This window comes from Triticum aestivum, chromosome 7B (assembly GCF_018294505.1).
Source record: "Triticum aestivum cultivar Chinese Spring chromosome 7B, IWGSC CS RefSeq v2.1, whole genome shotgun sequence".
NCBI lineage: Eukaryota > Viridiplantae > Streptophyta > Magnoliopsida > Poales > Poaceae > Triticum > Triticum aestivum.
Window position 1 is genome coordinate 682,544,451 of NC_057813.1, and position 20,861 is coordinate 682,565,311.

The following is a 20,861-nucleotide window of genomic DNA, read 5'->3' on the forward strand; positions in this document are numbered from 1 at the left end:
TTGAAGAAATACGTGGTCTTAATCTGCCGCCTGTTGAAGAAATACATGGTCTTGATAACCCGACACAGGTAGTAAAGGTAAATTCCCTCTATAGATTTGATGAAGGTGATATTCCTCGTTATAAGTCTGCTAGCCAATGCTTAGATGAGTTTGATAATTTTATTGTTAAACAAGAAAACTTCAATGCTTATGTTGGTAGACAATTGAAAAGAAATGCTTATACGATTGAACACTTGAGTGATTATATGTCTAGAGTTAAAGGCGAACTTAAACTTATTTGTAAACATGCTTCTATGGTTACCACTCGACTAGAACAAGTGCTTAAAGCTCAGAATGATTTGCTCAATGAATTAAATAATAAGAGGAATGATAATGCTACTAGAGGTATGACTAGATGGGGCAAAATGACTCAGGAACCTTTGTATCCTGAGGGCCACCCCAAGAGAATTGAGCAGGATTCTCAGAGAACAAATGTTGATGCACGTAGTGTTCTAAAAAGAAGAAAAAGAAAAATGATAGGACTTTGCATGCTTCTAGTGAACCTGTTGTTGACGCACCTGGGAATCCCAATGATATTTCTATTTCTGATGCTGAAACACAATCAGGTGATGAACATGAACCTAGTGATAATGTTGATGTTCATGTTGATGCTCAACCTAGTAATAACAATGATGTAGATATTGAACTTGCTGTTGATCTTGATAACCCACAATCAAAGAATCAATGTTATGATAAGAGAGAGTTTGTTGCTAGGAAGCACGGTAAAGAAAGAGAACCATGGGTTCAACAACCCATTCCTTTTCCTCATAAACCATCCAAGAAAAAGGATGATGAGGATTTTGAGTGCTTTTGCTGAAATGATTAGACCTATCTTTTTGCGTATGCATTTGACTGATATGCTTAAAATGAATCCTTATGCTAAGTATATGAAAGATATTGTTACAAATAAGAGAAAGATACCGGAAGCTGAAATTTCCACCATGCTTGCTAATTATACTTTTAATGGTGGAATACCTAAGAAACTAGGAGATCCAGGAGTACCAACTATACCATGCTCCATTAAACGAAACTATGTTAAAACTGCTTTATGTGATCTTGGAGCCGGTGTTAGTGTTATGCCTCTCTCTTTATACCATAGACTCGATTTGAATAAGTTGACACCTACTGAAATATCTTTACAAATGGCTGATAAATCAACTGCTATACATGTCGATATTTGTGAAGATGTGCCTGTTGTGGTTGCAAACGTTACTATTTTAACGGACTTTGTTATTCTTGGTATTTCCGAGAATGATAGTATGTTGATTATCCTTGGTAGACCTTTTTTGAATACTGCAAGGGCTGTTATTGATTGCAACAAAGGCAATGTCACTTTTCATGTTAATGGTAATGAGCATACGGTACACTTTCCGAGGAAACAACCTCAAGTCCACAGTATCAATTCTATTGGAAAAATTCCATTGATTACTATTGGAGGTTTTGAATTTCCTCTTCCTATTGTCAAGAAAAGATATGATATTCTTATTGTTGGGGATGTGCATATCCCCTTTGAGGTAACCTAGTGTTATTCGAAATTTCTCCGTTTCCATGATATTCAAAATGAGTTTGTTAACAAGACTTGATCAACCTTGTTAGTGGATTCCTTTTGATGGGAATGAGATGGATGAAGTTAGAAAGCACAACTCTTTGTACCCTCCTTTTACTTTTTGTTATTTAGATTAAATAAAGCAAAAACAGTATTTTCTGTCTGTTTTCTGAATTATCCTTGCAATAAAAAATGCCTAGCTAGGGACGTTAAACAATAGCACTTGTTGAGAGGCAACCCATTTTATTTTTGTTCATTGATTTTGCTCCTGTTTATTAATAAATACATCATCTAGACTCTGGTTAGATGTGTTTTTATGTTTTAATTAGTGTTTGTGCCAAGTAGATCCTTTGGGAAGACTTGGGTGAAGTCTTTATGATCTTGCTCTAAAAAACAGAAACTTTAGCGCTCACGAGATTAGCTGCCATTTTTTACTGGAGAGTGCTTTTTAGGTTGATTCTTTTTGCAGATGATTGATAGACAAATTCCTCACGTCCACCAATTTATTTCAGAATTTTTGGAGTTACAGAAGTATACATTTGATATAGATTACTACAGACTGTTCTGTTTTTGACAGATTCTATTTTTTGTGTGTTGTTTGCTTATTTTGATGAATCTATGGATAGTATCGGGGGGGTATGAACCATAGAGAAGTTGGAATACAGTAGTTTTAACACCAATATAAATAAATAATGAGTTCATTACAATATCTTAAAGTGGTGGTTTGTTTTCTTATACTAACGGAGCTCATAAGATTTTCTGTTGAAGTCTTGTGTTGTGAAGTTTTCAAGTCCTTGGGTAAAGATTTGATAGATTTTGGAACAAGGACAGCCAAAAGTCTAAGCTTGGGGGAGTACGTATTTCTCACCGACATTACATTCCTGTTCACACACTCATGCTAGTTGTCGATGCTCATACTTTTTCATACTATCCATGCTAGTTTATTTTCTTTTCTAGTCTTCTTCTTATGTGTTTGAAAAACTTTAAGAAAACCAAAAAAATTAGTTGCAGCTTTTAGCTAGTTTACTTTCCATGCTTGTAGTTGCAATAACTAAAAGAAAACCCAAAAAGATTTCTCGTTCTTCTTTTGCTTGTTGGGAGCTTTCCCGTGTAAATAGTTTTATTTTTTTCTTTTCTTTGGGGGTCGAGAGGAAAAGACCATGATCAAAATGATGAAGTGGCTCTTATATGCATTATTATTGATCTAACAAAGAGCCCATATTACCTTGTCTTCTCCCTTGTATTGAATGCTCGCAGATTCCAGCTTAGTCCAATGCACATGCACTATTATTATTATCCACACCGTTCGGTCGTGCAAGTGAAAGGAAATAATGACGATATATGATGGACTGATTGAGATGAGAAAAGCTGGTATGAACTCGACCTCTCTTGTTTTTGTAAATATGATTAGTTCATCGTTCCTGATTCTGCCTATTATGAATGAACATGTTTGCAATGACAATTAGAGATTATAGTTGCTTATGCCATGCTTAATTAGCTAGGAGTTTATAATGGTTTACCTTGCGTGCAAACATGCTATTAAAATGGTTGTGATGTGGTATGATAGGGTGGTATCCTCCTTTGAACGATTCGAGTGGCTTGACTTGGCACATCTTCACACATGTAGTTGAAACAAATCAACATAGCCTCCACGATATTTATGTTCATGGTGAATTATATCCTACTCATGCTTGCACTCAGTGTTGATTAATTTTAATGCATGTTCACGACTGTTGTCGCTCTCTAGTTGGTCGCTTCCTAGTCTCTTTCTAGCCTTCACTTGTACTAAGCAGGAATACTGCTTGAGCATCCACTTCCATAAACCCCAAAGTTATTCCATATGAGTCCACCATACCTTCCTATATGCGGTATCTACCTGCCGTTCCAAGTAAATTTATATGTGCCAAACTCTAAACCTTCAAATAAAATTCTGTTTTGTATGCTCGAATAGCTCATGTATCAACTAGGGTTGTCTATATCTTCCATGCTAGGCGGGTTATTCTCAAGAGGAGTGGACTCCGCTCCTCACTCACGAGAAAATGGCTGGTCACCGGGATGCCTAGTCCCATGCTCTAAGCAAATCAAATCTAAATAATTGCAAACAAAACTCCCCCAGGACTGTTGCTAGTTGGAGGCACCCGTTGTTTCGGGCCAGCCATGGATTGATGCTTTCTGGTGGTGGGGGAGTATAAACTTTACCATTCTGTTTGGGAACCGCCTATAATGTGTGTAGCATGGAAGATATCGAGATCTCTCGGTTGTTATGTTGACAATGAAAGTATGCTGCTCAAAATATTATTCATCTCTATTTCAAAATCGAGCTCTGGCACCTCTACAAATCCCTACTTCCCTCTGCGAAGGGCCTATCTATTTACTCTCATGTTGAGTCATCACCCTCTTATTAAAAAGCACCAGCTGGAGAGCACCACTGTCATTTGCATGCATTACTGGATCTCTTTTACCATGAATTACAATGTTTAGCCAGTCCTTGATCTTCAGAGGTGCTATGCATTTATGTTTTGCGGTCTCAGAAAGAGCTAGCGAGATACCATCTTGTTATATCATATTATGATTGTTTTGAGAAAGTGTTGTCATCCGAGATTTATTATTATTGCTTGCTAGTTGATTATGCCATTGATATGAGTAAACTTGAATGCTGGCTTTACATATTTGCAACAACAAGAGCAAACAGAGTTTGTAAAAGTTTTTCTTTATCACTTTCAGTTTGTTAACTGAATTGCTTGAGGACAAGCAAAGGTTTAATCTTGGGGGACTTGATACGTTTCCATCGTATCTACTTTTCCAAACACTTTTGCCCTTGTTTTGGACTCTAACTTGCATGATTTGAATGGAACTAACCCGGACTGACGCTGTTTTCAGCAGAATTGCCATGGTGTTATTTTTGTGCAGAAATATAAGTTCTCGGAATGACCTGCAACTCCATGGAGAATATTTTTGAAATTAATAAAAAATACTGGCGAAAGAATCAAGGCTAGGGGGCCCACACTCTGTCCACGAGGGTGGGGGCACGCCCCCTGCCTCGTGGGCCCCCTGGTGCTCCACCGACCTCAACTCCAACTCTATATATTCATGTTCGGGGAGAAAAAAAATCGGAGAGAAGGATTCATCACTTTTTACGACACGGAGCCGCCGCCAAGCCCTTATCTCTCTCGGGAGGGCTGATCTGGAGTCTGTTCGGGGCTCCAGAGAAGGGAATCCATCGCCATCGTCATAATCAACCTTCCTCCATCACCAATTTCATGATGCTCACTATCATGCGTGAGTAATTCCATCGTAGGCTTGCTGGACGGTGATGGGTTGGATGAGATTTACCATGTAATCAAGTTAGTTTTGTTAGGGTTTGATCCCTAGTATCCACTATGTTCTGAGATTGATGATGCTATGACTTTGCTGTGCTTAATGCTTGTCACTAGGACCCGAGTGCCATGATTTTAGATCTGAACCTATTATGTTTTCATGAATATATGTGAGTTCTTGATCCTATATTGCAAGTCTATAGTCACCTACTATGTGTTATGATCCGACAACCCCGAAGTGACAATAATCGGGACCACTCCCGGTGATGACCATAGTTTGAGGAGTTCATGTATTCACTAAGTATTAATGCTTTGGTCCGGTACTCTATTAAAACGAGGCCTTAATATCCCTTAGTTTCCAATAGGACCCCGCTGCCACGGGAGGGTAGGACAAAAGATGTCATGCAAGCACTTTTTCGTAAGCACGTATGACTATATTCGGAATACATGACTGCATTACATTGATGAATTGGAGCTAGTTCTGTGTCACCCTATGTTATAACTATTACATGAGGAATCACATCTGGCATAATTCTCCATCACCGATCCAATGCCTACGGGCTTTTCACATATTACTCTTTGCTTAGTTACTTTACCGTTGCCACTGTTACAATTACTACAAAACTACTACTACTACTACTTTTATCGTTGTTGCCGTTACTTCCATACTACTTTGCTACTAAATACTTTGCTGCAGATATTAAGTTACCCAGGTGTGGTTGAATTGACAACTCAACTGCTAATACTTGAGAATATTCTTTGGCTCCCCTTGTGTCGAATCAATAAATTTGGGTTGAATACTCTACCCTCGAAAACTGTTGCGATCCCCTATACTTGTGGGTTATCACTCCTCCTAGTTGGACTAGGAAAGGGGGAGTCCTACTCCTACTAGGAGGAGGACTCCTCTCCCTCCTTGGCGCACCCCAAGGCTGGCCGGCCTCCCCCTTGCTCCTTTATATACGGGGGCAGGGGGGCACCCTAGGACACACAAGTTGATCATTGATCTTTTAGCCATGTGCGGTGCCCCCCTCCACCATAATCCACCTCGATCATATCATAGCGGTGCTTAGGCGAAGCCCTGCATCAGTAGCATCATCACCACCGTCATCATGCCGTCGTGTTGACGAAACTCTCCCTCGGCCTCAACTGGATCAAGAGTACGAGGGACGTCATCGACCTGAACGTGTGCTGAACACGGAGGTGCCGTACGTTCAGTGCTAGGATCGGTCGGATCGTAAAGACGTACGACTACATCAACCGCGTTGATATAATGCTTCCGCTTTCGGTCTATGAGGGTACATAGACACACTCTCCCCGCTCATTGCTATGCATCACCATGATCTTGCGTGTGCATAGGAATTGTTTTGAAATTACTATGTTCCCCAATAGTGGCATCCGAGCCAGGTTTATGCGTAGTTGTTATATGCACGAGTAGAACACAAGTGAGTTGTGGGCAATACTAGTCATACTACTTACCAGCATGTCATACTTTGATTCGGCGGTATTGTTGGAGAAAGCGGCCCGGACCGACATTACGCGTACGCTTATGCGAGACTAGTTCTACCGACGTGCTTCGCACACAGGTGGCTGGCGGGTGTCAGTTTCTCCAACTTTAGTTGAATCGAGTGTGGCTACACCCGGTCCTTGGGAAGGTTAAAACAACACATACTTGGCGAAATATCGTCGTGGCTTTGATGCGTACGTAAGAACGGTTCTTGCTCAGGCCATAGCAGCCACACAAAACTTGCAACAACAAAGTAGAGGATGTCTAACTTGTTTTTGCAGGGCATGTTATGATGTGATATGGTCAAGGCATGATGCTATATTTTATTGTATGAGATGGTCATGTTTTGTATCAGATTTATCGGCAACTAGCAGGAGCCATATGGTTGTCGCTTTATTCTATGCAATGCAATCGCCCTGTAATTGCTTTACTTTATCACTAAGCGGTAGCAATAGTCGTGCCAAGACACCATTGCAAAAGTTCTCCCTGAGTATGCACCATTGCAAAAGTTCATCGTGCCAAGACACCATGTGATGATCGGGTGTGATAAGCTCTACGTTCACATACAACGGGTGCACGCCAGTTTTGCACATGCAGAATACTCGGGTTAAACTTGACAAGCCTAGCATATGCAGATATGGCCTCGGAACACTGAGACCGAAAGGTCGAGCGTGAATCATATAGTAGATATGATCAACATAATGATGTTCACCATTGAAAACTACTCCATCTCACATGACGATCAGACATGGTTTAGTTGATATGGATCACGTGATCACTTAGATGATTAGAGGGATGTCTATCTAAGTGGGAGTTCTTAAGTAATTTGATTAATTGAGCTTTAAATTTATCATGAACTCAGTCCTGGTAGTATTAGCATAATCTATGTTGTAGATCAATAGCTCACGTTTAGCTCCCCTGTTTTATTTTTGATATGTTCCTAGAGAAAACTAAGTTGAAAGATGTTAGTAGCGATGATGCGGATTGGATCCATGATATGAGGATTATCCTCATTGCTGCAAAGAAGAATTATGTCCTTGATGCACCGCTAGGTGACAGAACAATTGCAGGAGCAGATGCAGATGTTATGAACGTTTGGCAAGCTCAATATGATGACTACTTGATAGTTTAATGCACCATACTTTACGGCTTAGAATCGAGGCTTCAAAGACGTTTTGAACGCCACGGAGCATATGAGATGTTCCAAGAGTTGAAATTAGTATTTTGGACTCATGCCCATGTCGAAAGGTATGAGACCTTTGACAAGCACTTTGCCTACAAGATGGAGGAGAATTGCTCAGCTAGTGAGCATGTGCTCAGAATGTCTGAGTACTACAATCACTCGAATCAAATGGGAGTTAATCTTCCAAAGAAGATAGTGATTGACTGAGTTCTCTAGTCAGTATCACCAAGTTACTAGAACTTCATGATGAACTATAATATGCAAGGGATAACGGAAACTATTCCCAAGCTCTTCGTGATGCTGAAATCGATGAAGGTGGAAATCAAGAAAAGCATCAAGCGTTGATGGTTGACAAGACCACTAGTTTCAAGAAAAAGGGCAAAGGGAAGAAGGGGAACTTCAAGAAGAACGGCAAGTAAGTTGCTGCTCAAGTGAAGAAGCCCAAGTCTGGACCTAAGCCTGAGACTAAGTGCTTCTACTGCAAAGGGACTGGTCACTGGAAGCAGAACTGCCCCAAGTATATGGTGGATAAGAAGGATGGCAAAGTGAACAAAGGTATATTTGATATACATGTTATTGATGTGTACTTTACTAGTGTTTATAGCAATCCCTCAGTATTTGATACTAGTTCAGTTGCTAAGATTAGTAACTCAAAATGGGAGTTGCAAAATGAACAGAGTCTAGTTAAGGGTGAAGTGACGATGTGTGTTGGAAGTGGTTCCAAGATTGATATGATCATCATCGCACACTCCCTATACTTTCGGGATTAGTGTTGAACCTAAATAAATGTTATTTGGTGTTTGCGTTAAGCATGAATATGATTTGATCATGTTTATTGCAATACAGTTATTCATTTAAAGTCAGAGAATAATTGTTGTTCTGTTTACATGAATAAAACCTTCAAAGGGTCATACACCCAAGGTGAATGGTTTATTGAATCTCGATCGTAGTGATACACGTATTCATAATATTGAAGCCAAAAGATGCAAAGTTAATAATGATAGTGCAACTTATTTGTGGCACTACCATTTAGGTCATATTGGTGTAAAGCGCATGAAGAAAATCCATGTTGATGGGCTTTTGGAATCACTTGATTATGAATCAGTTGATGCTTGCGAACCATGCCTCATGGGCAAGATGACTAAGACTCCGTTTTTTGGAACAATGGAGCGAGCAACAGACTTGTTGGAAATAATACATACTGATGTATGCAGTCCGATGAGTGTTGAGGCTCGCGGCATGTATCATTATTTTCTGACCTTCACAGATGATATGAGCAGATATGGGTATATCTACTTGATGAAACATAAATCTGAAACATTTGAAAAGTTCAAATAATTTAAGAGTGAAGTGGAAAATCATCGTAACAAGAAAATAAAGTTTCTATGACCTGATCATGGAGGAGAATATTTGAGTTACGAGTTTGGTCTTCATTTGGAACAATGCAGAATAGTTTCGCAACTCACGCCACCTGGAACACCACATCATAATGGTGTGTCTGAACGTCATAACCGTACTTTATTGGATATAGTGCAATCTATGATGTCTCTTACCGATTTACCACTATTGTTTTGGGGTTATGCATTAGAGACAACTGCATTCACGTTAAATAGGGCACCATCTAAATCCATTGAGACGACACCATATGAATTGTGGTTCGGCAAGAAACCTAAGTTGTCGTTTCTTAAAGTTTGGGGCTAGAGTGCTTATGTGAAAAAGTTTCTACCTGATAAGCTCGAACCCAAATCGAAGAAATATGTCTTCATAGGATACCCAAAGGAAACTGTTGGGTACACATTCTATCACAGATCCGAAGGCAAGTTATTCGTTGCTTAGAATGGATCCTTTCTAGAGAAAGAGTTTGTCTCGAAAGAAGTGAGTGGGAGGAAAGTAGAACTTGATGAGGTAATTGTACCTGCTCCCGAATTGGAAAGAAGTGAAGGAAATATGCCCTAGAGGCAATAATAAGGTTGTTATTTAAATTTCCTTATATCATGATAAATGTTTATTATTCATGCTAGAATTGTATTAACCAGAAACTTAGTACATGTGTGAATATATAAACAAACTAAGTGTCACTAGTATGCCTCTACTTGACTAGCTCGTTGAATCAAAGATGGTTAAGTTTCCTAGCCATAGACATGAGTTGTCATTTGATTAACAGGATCACATCATTAGAGAATGATGTGATTGACTTGACCCATTTCGTGAGCTTAGCACTTGATCGTTTAGTGTATTGCTATTGCTTTCTTCATGACTTATACATGTTAACTATGACTACGAGATTATGCAACTCCCGAATACCAGAGGAACACTTTCTGTGCTACCAAACGTCACAACGTAACTGGGTGATTATAAAGGTGCTCTATAGTTGTCTCCGATGGTACTTGTTGAGTTGGAATAGATCGACATTAGGATTTGTCACTCTGATTGTTGGAGAGGTATGTCTAGGCCCTCTTGGTTATGCACATCACTATAAGCCTTGCAAGTAATGTGACTAATGAGTTAGTTGTGGGATGATGCATTATGGAACGAGTAAAGAGACTTGCCAGTAACGAGATTGAACTAGGTATTGGATACCGATGATCGAATCTCGGGCAAGTAACATACAGATGACAAAGGGAACAACGTATGTTGTTATGCGGTTTGACCGACAAAGATCTTCGTAGAATATGTAGGAACCAATATGAGCATCCAGGTTCTGCTATTGGTTATTGACCGGAGACATGTCTCGGTCATGTCTACATAGTTCTTGAACCCGTAGGGTCCGTACGCTTAAAGTTCTATGACGATCGGTATTATGAGTTTATGTGTTTTGATGTACCGAAGATAGTTCGGAGTCCCGGATATGATCACGGACATGACGAGGAGTCTCAAAATGGTCGAGGCGTAAAGATTGATATATCAGACAGCTATATTCGGACATCGGAAGTGTTCTGGAGAAATTTCGAAGAAAACCGGAGTGCCGGAGGGGTTACCGGACCCCCCCCCCCCGGGGAAGTATTGGGCCTTAGTGGGCCTGAGGGGAGAGAGAGGGAAGCAGCCCAGCAGGTGGCGCGCCCCCTCCCATGGGGAGTCCGAATTGGACTAGGGGAGGGGGGCGCGGCCCCTCTTTCCTTCTCCCTCTCCCTCTCCTTCCTCCCCCCTTCCCCCTTCCTAGTGGGACTAGGAAAGGATGAATCCTCCTCCTAGTAGGAGGAGGATTCCTCCTCTCCTTGGGTCACACCAAGGGCCGGCCAGCCTCCCCCTTGCTCCTTTATATACGGGGGCAGGGGGCACCCTAGGACACACAAGTTCATTGTTCCAAGCCGTGTGCCGTGCCCCCCTCCACCATATTCCACCTCGATCATATCATAGCGGTGCTTAGGCGAAGCCCTGCGTCAGTAACTTCATCATCACCGTCATCACGCCGTCGTGCTAACGAAACTCCCCCTTGGCCTCAACTGGATCAAGAGTACAAGGGACTTCATCGTCCTGAACGTGTGCTGAACTCGGAGGTGTCGTGCGTTCGATACTTGCGTCAGTCGGATCGTGAAGACGTACGACTACATCAACCGTGTTGATATAATGCTTCCGCTTACGGTCTAAAAGGGTACATGGACGACACTCTCCCCGCTCGTTGCTATGCATCACCATGATCTTGCATGTGCGGAGGAAATTTTTTGAAATCACTACGTCACCCGACAGTGGCATCCGAGCCAGGTTTATGCGTAGATGTTATATGCATGAGTAGAACACAAGTGAGTTGTGGATGATACAAGTCATACTGCTTACCAGCATGTCATACTTTGGTTCGCCGGTATTGTTGGATGAAGCGGCCCGGACCGACATTACGCGTACGCTTACGCCAGACTGGTTCTACGTGCTTCAGACACAGGTGGCTGGCGGGTGTCAGTTTCTCCAACTTTAGTTGAACCAAGTGTGACTACTCCCGGTCCTTGGGAAGGTTAAAACGGCACTAACTGGACAAAATATCATTGTGGTTTTGATGCATAGGTAAGAACAGTTCTTGCTCAGCCCGTAGCAGCCACGTAAAACTTGCAACAACAAAGTAGAGGACGTCTAACTTGTTTTTGCATGGCATGTTGGGATGTGATATGGTCAAGGCATGATGCTATATTTTATTGTATGAGATGATCATGTTTTGTAACAGGGTTATCGGCAACTAGCAGGAGCCATATGGTTGTCGCTTTATTGTATGCAATGCAATCGCCCTGTAATTGCCTTACTTTATCACTAAGCAGTAGCGATAGTCATAGAAGCAATAGTTGGCGAGACGACAACGATGCTACGATGGAGATCAAGGTGTCGCGCCGGTGACGATGGTGACCAAGACGGTGCTTTGGAGATGGAGATCAAAGGCACAAGATGATGATGGCCATATCATATCACTTATATTGATTTCATGTGATGTTTATCCTTTATGCATCTTATTCTGCTTGATTGACGGTAGCATTATAAGATGATCTCTCACTAAATTTCAAGGTACAAGTGTTCTCCCTGAGTATGCGCCGTTGCCAAAGTTCGTCGTGCCGAGACACCACGTGATGATCAGGTGTGATAAGCTCTACGTTCATATACAGCAGGTGCAAGCCAGTTTTTCACACGCAGAAATACTCGGGTTAAACTTGACGAGCCTAGCATATGCAGATATGGCCTCGGAACACTGAGACCGAAAGGTCGAGCGTGAATCATATAGTAGATATGATCAACATAGTGATGTTCACCTTTGAAACTACTCCATCTCACGTGATGATCGGACATGGTTTAGTTGATATGGATCACGTGATCACTTAGATTATTAGAGGGATGTCTATCTATGTGTGAGTTCTTAAAATATGATTAATTGAACCTTAATTTATCATGAACTTAGTACCTGATAGTATTTTGCTTGTCTATGTTGTTGTAGATAGATGGCCCGTGCTGTTGTTCCGTTGAATTTTGATGCGTTCCTTGAGAAAGCAAAGTTGAAAGATGATGGTAGCAATTACACGGACTGGGTCCGTAACTTGAGGATTATCCTCATTGCTGCACAGAAGAATTACATCCTGGAAGCACCGCTGGCTGCCAAACCCGCTACAGGAGCAACACCAGATGTTGTGAACGTCTAGCAGAGCAAAGCTGATGACTACTCGATAGTTCAGTGTGCCATGCTTTACGGCTTAGAACCGGGACTTCAACGACATTTTGAACGTCATGGAGCATATGAGATGTTCCAGGAGTTGAAGTTAATATTTCAAACAAATGCCCGGATTGAGAGATATGAAGTCTCCAATAAGTTCTACAGCTGCAAGATGGAGGAGAATAGTTCTGTCAGTGAGCATATACTCAAAATGTCTGGGTATAACAATCACTTGATTCAACTGGGAGTTAACCTTCCGGGTGATAGTGTCATTGACAGAATTCTTCAATCACTGCCACCAAGCTACAAAAGCTTCATGATGAACTATAACATGCAAGGGATGGATAAGACAATTCCCGAGCTCTTCGCGATGCTAAAGGCTGCGGAGATAGAAATCAAGAAGGAGCATCAAGTGTTGATGGTCAACAAGACCACAGTTTCAAGAAAAAGGGTAAAGGGAAGAAGAAGGGGAACTTCAAGAAGAACAACAAACAAGTTGCTGCTCAGGAGAATAAACCCAATTCTAGACCTAAACCTGAGACTGAGTGCTTCTACTACAAAGGGACTGGCCATTGTAAGCGGAACTGCCCCAAGTATTTGGCGGATAAGAAGGATGGCAAGATGAACAAAGGTATATGTGATATATATGTTATTTATGTGTACCTTACTAAAGCTTGCAGTAGCACCTGGGTATTTGATATTGGCTCTGTTGCTAATATTTGCAACTCGAAACAGGGACTACGGATTAAGCGAAGATTGCCTAAGGACGAGGTGACAATGCGCGTGGGAAATGGTTCCAAAGTCGATGTGATCGCCATCGGCACGCTACCTCTACATCTACCTTCGGGATTAGTTTTAGACCTGAATAACTGTTATTTGGTGCCAGCGTTAAGCATGAACATTATATCTGGATCTTGTTTGATGTGAGACGGTTATTCATTTAAATCAGAGAATAATGGTTGTTCTATTTATATGAGTAATATCTTTTATGGTCATGCACCCTTGAAGAGTGGTCTATTTTTAATGAATCTCGATAGTAGTGATACACATATTCATAATGTTGAAGCCAAAAGATGCAGAGTCGATAATGATAGTGCAACTTATTTGTGGCACTGCTGTCGGTGTCAAAACCGGCGGATCTCGGGTAGGGGGTCCCGAACTGTGCATCTAGGCGGATGGTAACAGGAGACAAGGGACACGATGTTTTTACCCAGGTTCGGGCCCTCTCGATGGAGGTAAAACCCTACGTCCTGCTTGATTAATATTGATGATATGGGTATTACAAGAGTGGATCTACCACGAGATCAAGGAGGCTAAACCCTAGAAGCTAGCCTATGGTATGATTGTTGTTCGTCCTATGGACTAAAACCCTCCAGTTTATATAGACACCGGAGAGGGCTAGGATTACACAGAGTCGGTTACAATGGTAGGAGATCTACAGATCCGTATCGCCAAGCTTGCCTTCCACGCCAAGGAAAGTCCCATCCGGACAGGAGACGAAGTCTTCAATCTTGTATCTTCATAGTCTTGGAGTCCGGCCGATGATGATAGTTCGGCTATCCGGACACCCCCTAGTCCAGGACTCCCTCAGTAGCCCCTGAACCAGGCTTCATCGACGACGAGTCCGGCGCGCATATTGTCTTCGGCATTGCAAGGCGGGTTCCTCCTCCGAATACATCATAGAAGATTGTGGACACCAGGATAGTGTGCGGCTCTGCAAAATAAATTCCACATACAACCGTAGAGAGAATAATATTTACACAACTTCAATCTGCTGACGTACTCCATAGCATGACATCACGCCATGGCCAAGCCTTTACTTGAATTGTTTTTATTGTTCCACCTCAGTGCGTTTAGCGAAGCGGTTTCCTTGGCACGTCTTGTCGAAGCAGAGATCGTCTTCCCCTTATTCCGGGATTCCCATCAATACGGACGTGCGTAACCCAACTGCGCCATTGATTGCGGTGCTTGGGAGATAAGTGAGTTTTACCAGGCCGGTGGGGACGCATGGTTTCATCCTCCCATATTTAAGGGGATAAGGATCCACCTTTTTACCTACGCCTTCTTCCTCCTTTCCTTATCCATCTCCGCGCACTCGAGCTCCAGCGCCCAAGTCTGCACATCTCACCTCAACCTTCCCCAACCATGTCCGGAGCGGGAGGCAAGTGGATGGCCTCCTCCGTCACGGAGGGGCACATCAAGAAGCTGCGCAGCACCGGATATTTGTGCAGTGATATCGTGCACCGGCTCCCCGACGAGGGGCAGCTCATCCCTACCCCCGGGCCACATGAGAGGGTGGTATTCCTTCCCCATTTCCTCCGCGGACTGGGCTTCCCACTCCACCCCTTCGTCCGGGGGCTCATCTTCTATTATGGCCTGGATTTCCATGATCTGACCCCGAATTTTATCCTCAACATCTCGGCGTTTATCGTCGTGTGCGAGGCCTTCCTCTGCATCCAGCCCCACTTTGGCTTGTGGCTCAAGACCTTCAATGTCAAGCCGAAGGTTGTGAAGGGCAGCCAAGCGGAGTGCGGAAGCGCCATGGTGGGCAAGATGCCCAACGTTACTTGGCTCGAGGGCGCCTTCGTGGACACCATCAAGGGGTGGCAATCGGGGTGGTTCTACATCACCGAGCCGCGTGACCCTGAATGGGCAGCGGCCCCTGAATTCAGATCTGGCATCCCCACATGGCTCACCTCCTGGAAAGAGAAGGGCCTGACACGGGACGATTCGGAGGAGCTGACCGGCCTCCAAGCCTGCATCCAAAAGCTAGTGAACAAGAAGCTCAAGCTTGTCAACGTAGTCCAGGTCATGCTCATCCACCGGATTCTCCCGTGCCAACAACGGGACTTCAATATGTGGGAGTTCGATCCGGCACATCACCAAACCTTGAACAGGCTCTTCGACACTACGTACGAAGAGGCCTGGAGGGTGCTGTTCAAGGGTGCCGAGGCTCCCGCATCTGCTACTGAAGATCGCGGATTCAGCTCGCAGCGTCAGGCTGGCGAGGTAAGCAATTTCACCCTTTACGGGACACTTGTTTTCCATAGTTTGACTCTATGCAGATATAAACTCCCTCTCCTTTGACAGGACTGGCTAAAGAAGGCCGAGCGGACTAACTGTACGGCTCCTTTGCCAGAAGACCCAGCGGACGCCCGCTTAACGGGGTTGCTGGTTCCGGCACCTCACGTGGTGCCGGAGAAGAAGGCCAAGAAGAAGGCCACGGGAACTTGAAAGAGTTCCCGTCGTCAGGTGTTATCGGATTCATCGTCCGATGACTCTGAGGCGGACTCCTCCCACGAGGACGAGGAGGAGAAGAAAGAGGCCTCTCCCCCAGCGGGGGAAGAGAAGAAAAGGAAGGCCTCCCCAACGAGGGAGGTCGAAGGGTCCAAGAAGGGAAGGACCCTTCCCCCGGACTGTTCCGCCAACGCCGGTGACGGCAAGGAGGATTGGCCTTCTAGGGCCAAGCCCCTGGCGAGAACGTAAGTATCCGGACTCCCAAATAGCTCGTAACTTTTCTTTTCGTCGCATGGTGTCTTTCTAATGCCGCACACAACCCAGTAGTCCGCCCAATGACGATCTTCCCGCTTCGTCCAGTGGGTCCTTGGGTACGTCGGATGTGGATAGCACTTCACTTCCGACCGCCTCCTCCCCCCGCGACGACGCCGAGGTGGGATCCCGGAAAGGGACCCACCAGTAGGAGGAGGCCCTGGAGGTGCCGCAAGGCAACCTCCCGGACTTTCGACCGGACTCCGCACCGGAACCTGCAGTGGTTCCTGAGTCCGGCGGGCGGCCCCTTCGTAAGAAGGGCAAGACTGTGACGCCGGCGGCCTCCGTCCAACCGGAGGCGCCGGATAACTTGCTGGAGGCGCTCAAAGGCGCTTCCATCAAAGAGGAGCACCGCACTGTCATGAGTGCGGTGATTCAGAAGGTTTAGCTCGCCAAGAGCGGGCTGACCGAAGCCCAGCAGCCTTCTAACAGGCTTTCGGGTAAGATTTTTAAGATATGTAAAATAGTACCGCATAGACAGTAGCCCCTGATGCTCGGTTCGGTGTTCGGAAGGAAAAGCCGGACTTAGGATCTCAAAAGATATACGCAGGAGTCTTAACAATAATATGTCAATATGGGAATGTAGGCTGCACTGACTGCGAAGGTCGATGCCTTGAAGAGGAACCTCGAGCTATCCGAGGGCGAGCTCGGCCGTGCCAAGAAGTAGCTCGAGGACAAGGAAGGTGAGTAACACCATATTTAAAGTTGTACCTTACAGAAAAGGATTTGGTTGCAAAAGGAATGACAAGGATAACGTGGGTATTCCAGGGGCTACGAACAAGGTGGCAACCCTGAAGGAGGCGGTATCCGCGGCTGAACGCAATGCGGCCGTAGAACGCGCCAAGCGAGAGAAGCAGGAGGCGCGGGTGCCAGAGGTATGGCAAGAGCTCCAGGCTCTCGTGGAAAAACACGATATTTTGGAGCGTGACTCGAAGACTCGGGAGTCCGAGCTTGCGTCGGCTCTTGAGAGTGCCAAAGCCGCTAAGGCCGAAGCCCACAAGGCCCTCCAGGAGATTGAGGCATTGAAGAAAATAGCGGCGGGTAAGGCATTCTTCATGCAAAGCAAGAATGTAAAAGTGAATTACCTGTTGCTTACCCAAATTCAGAGCTCTCCAGGAGCGTTCGCAGATCTGCCCGGTAGCGTGTCCGCCGCTGCCGCTTTCTATAGAGCCGAGGAGGGGAGCTCGACGGAGAAGGTGTTCTGGTCTCAGTATGCTGAGGCCGGACATCCGGTGCCCCTTAGCGACCAGCTAAAGCAGCTAGTCGAGCTCCACAAGGTGGCCGAACAGGCCATGAAGGGCCTCATAGTTCGGCTGTGGCCCAAAGAGGCCATGCCTGGGAGCTACTTCGGCCTGGTGCGACGGCTGGTGGATGCTTGTCCATGGGTTGAAGTCATCAGGCGCTCCGCCTGCATTGAAGGTGCCCGTCGGGCCCTTGCCCGTGCTAAGGTGCACTGGGGCAAGATGGACGCTGAGAAGCTTGTGACGAACGCGCCACCGCCGGGCAAGGAGTATCGCACGCCCGAAATGTATTATAAGGGTGTCCTGAAGGGTGCCCGCATTATTGCGGGTGAGTGCTCCAACGATGTAATATTTGAGTAGACTCGCATTTTGTTATCCTGTGCGTTGGAAACTTTGTTCATATGCGCCAAGCAACGCTTGTTAATTTAAAATATTACCTTCTGTGCGGCCGTTTATCAAATCTGAGAGATGGCAAGTCGTCGGCTTCAGCCCCCATGCCGCGAGTGCTGGGGTGTTCAGGATAAACTTGAGCGCTCTTGTTCCCATTTTTGGGTCCATCTAGGGAGGCGCCCAACACGACGAACGAGGCAACCGGACTTATAATGCTTGAACACTCTCACTTAGCCATAGAATTCTATAATTTTAAATTTCGGCGAAGCCCCTAGTGTTCGGAAGGCCGAATTCGGGGCGCTATCCGCGCCTGGGCCGGACAAAGCCGGTTCCTCGCTCTAAGCGGCATAAGTCTTTAGGGACTCGAAAAAACCTCTCGAACAGCGACCGGCTCTCGCCTCATCATGACGGTCAGTTTTAGCTTTCTCCACTGAGGTGCTCGCCCAGCTCAACTGGGGCACAATCGCAGTGGTTCTCCCAGCGCTACCTTAGCGATATAACGGAACGTAAGGTACCAAAACATGGGAGCCGGGCAAACCCAACTATTGACCCAAGACATGATTCGGAGCCGATGCATATAATGCTATAAGTTAGGGGTGCCGCACTTGTGAAAGTGTTCGGACTTATCACACCATAAAGTGGGGAACTTAAGCCCCTGGTGTATTTAGCCATACCAAAGTGTACGCATGCAGCATGTCATAGATGAACACATGTGTAAGAAAGGAATGCAGTGGTAGGCAAAAAGCGATGCATTGTTTATTTAAAAGGTACTGCCATGAATGCAGAATGATACAAATAGTGCGATAAGCAAGGGATGGAACTATTTAACATGTCCCCCTCCAGGGGTAGGCTGCGGAATGGTGCATAAAATAGGTATAATGCTCGTAATGGAGACCACCTGGATACTGGGCGTGGCCTTTCTTCTTCCCTGGCTGTTGCATCGTGAGTTCGGAAGGTCTACTGCCGGACAGGGGCTCTGGTAAACGGAGTCCTGAGGATAAGAAAAAAAAAGAAAAAAAGGAAAAAGGATGACACACTTGGGAGCCCTTGGTGTGGTTGAGCCGCACTCTAGGCCTACCGTGGCCATGCCCCTCCCCCTATGCCCATGGTATCTTTAGAGCATAGTGATGTACGCGGAGTACTGGTTTTGCAATTTTGCAAGGGCTGGGGTTGGGGCCGCATTGCTACGCGTGCTCGGAACGTGCCAGGTGGTCTTGTTGTAGGTTACTCCGGGCGCGCTTGGCGGTGTCCGATCGCTTAACGGTTGGACTCCAGAATTGCCTTAAGAGGCTGTTCTGCACTTCTATAGCGAGAGCCGCTGTATGCTCTTCTGTTCGGAGAGAGCGTTCAGTGTTTCTGTTGACCGTGATGACTCCTCGAGGGCCTGGCATCTTGAGCTTGAGGTATGCGTAGTGTGGCACCGCGTTGAATTTTGCAAACACGGTCCGCCCGAGCAGTGCGTGATAGCCGCTGCAGAACGGGACTATGTCGAAGATTAACTCCTCGCTTCGGAAGTTATCCGGGGATCCGAAGACCACTTCCAGTGTCACTGAGCCTGTACAATTGGCCTCTACACCTGGTATGACGCCTTTGAAGGTCGTCTTTGTGGGTTTAATCCTTGAGGGGTCTATGCCCATCTTGTGCACTGTATCCTGGTAAAGGAGGTTCAGGCTGCTGCCGCCGTCCATCAGGACTCTAGTGAGGTGAAACCCGTCGACGATTGGGTCTAGAACCAACGCGGCGAATCTGCCTTGGCGGATGCTGGTGGGGTGGTCCCTTCAATAAAAAATGATCGGGCAGGAGGACCATGGATTGAACTTTGGGGCGACTGGCTCCATCGCATATACGTCCCTGAGTGCACGCTTCCGCTCCCTTTTGGGTATGTGGGTTGCGTATATCATGTTCACCATCCGCACCTGTGGGGGGAAACCCTTCTGTCCTCTATTGTTCGGCGGCCGGGTCTCTTCCTCGTCATCGCTATGCAGCCCCTTGTCATTGTTTTCGGCAATTAACTTGTCTGCCTGCTTGAATACCCAACGGTCCCTATTGGTGTGATTAGCTGGCTTTTCGGGGGTGCCGTGTATCTGGCACGAGCAGTCGAGTATTCGGTCCAAGTTGGACGGACCCGGAGTAGTTCTTTTGAATGGCTTTTTCCGCTGACCGGGTTTGGAGCCTCTGAATCCAGCATTGACTGCCGTGTCCTCGGTATTATCGCCGTTAATGCGGCGTTTGTGCTTGTTGCGACGCGACCTGCCATTACGGTCCTTGGTATCCGGACTGCCAGAATTTTTGTTGAGGTTGTTACTGCGGGCTAGCCAGCTGTCCTCTCCCGCGCAGAAGCGGGTCATGAGTGATGTGAGCGCTGCCATGGATTTCGGCTTTTCCTGTCCTAGGTGTCGGGCAAGCCACTCGTCGCGGATGTTATGCTTGAAGGCTGCAAGGGCCTCTGCATCTGGACAGTCAACGATTTGATTTTTCTTGGTTAAGAACCATGTCCAGAATTGTCTGGCCGATTCATCTGGCTGCTGAATTATGTGGCTTAGGTCGTCAACGTCTGGTGGTCGCACATATGTGCCCTGGAAGTTATCAAGGAATGCGGCTTCCAGGTCCTCCCAACACCCAATTGATTCTGCTGGCAAGCTGTTAAGCCAATGCCGAGCTGGTCCTTTAAGCTTGAGCAGGAGGTATTTGATGGCGTGAAGATCATCACCGCGGTCCATGTGGATATGAAGGAGATAGTCTTCGATCCAAACCGTGGGGTCTGTTGTGCCATTGTAGGATTCAATGTTCACTGGTTTGAACCCTTCGGGGATTTGATGATCCATTACTTCATCTGTGAAGCATAGTGGGTGTGCGGCGCCTCTATATTGGGCTATATCACGACGTAGCTGAAGCGAGCTTTGTCTATTGTGTTCGGCCCGGCCGGAGTTGCTGTATCCGGCGCGACGGTCATCGTCGCGTATTGTGGGG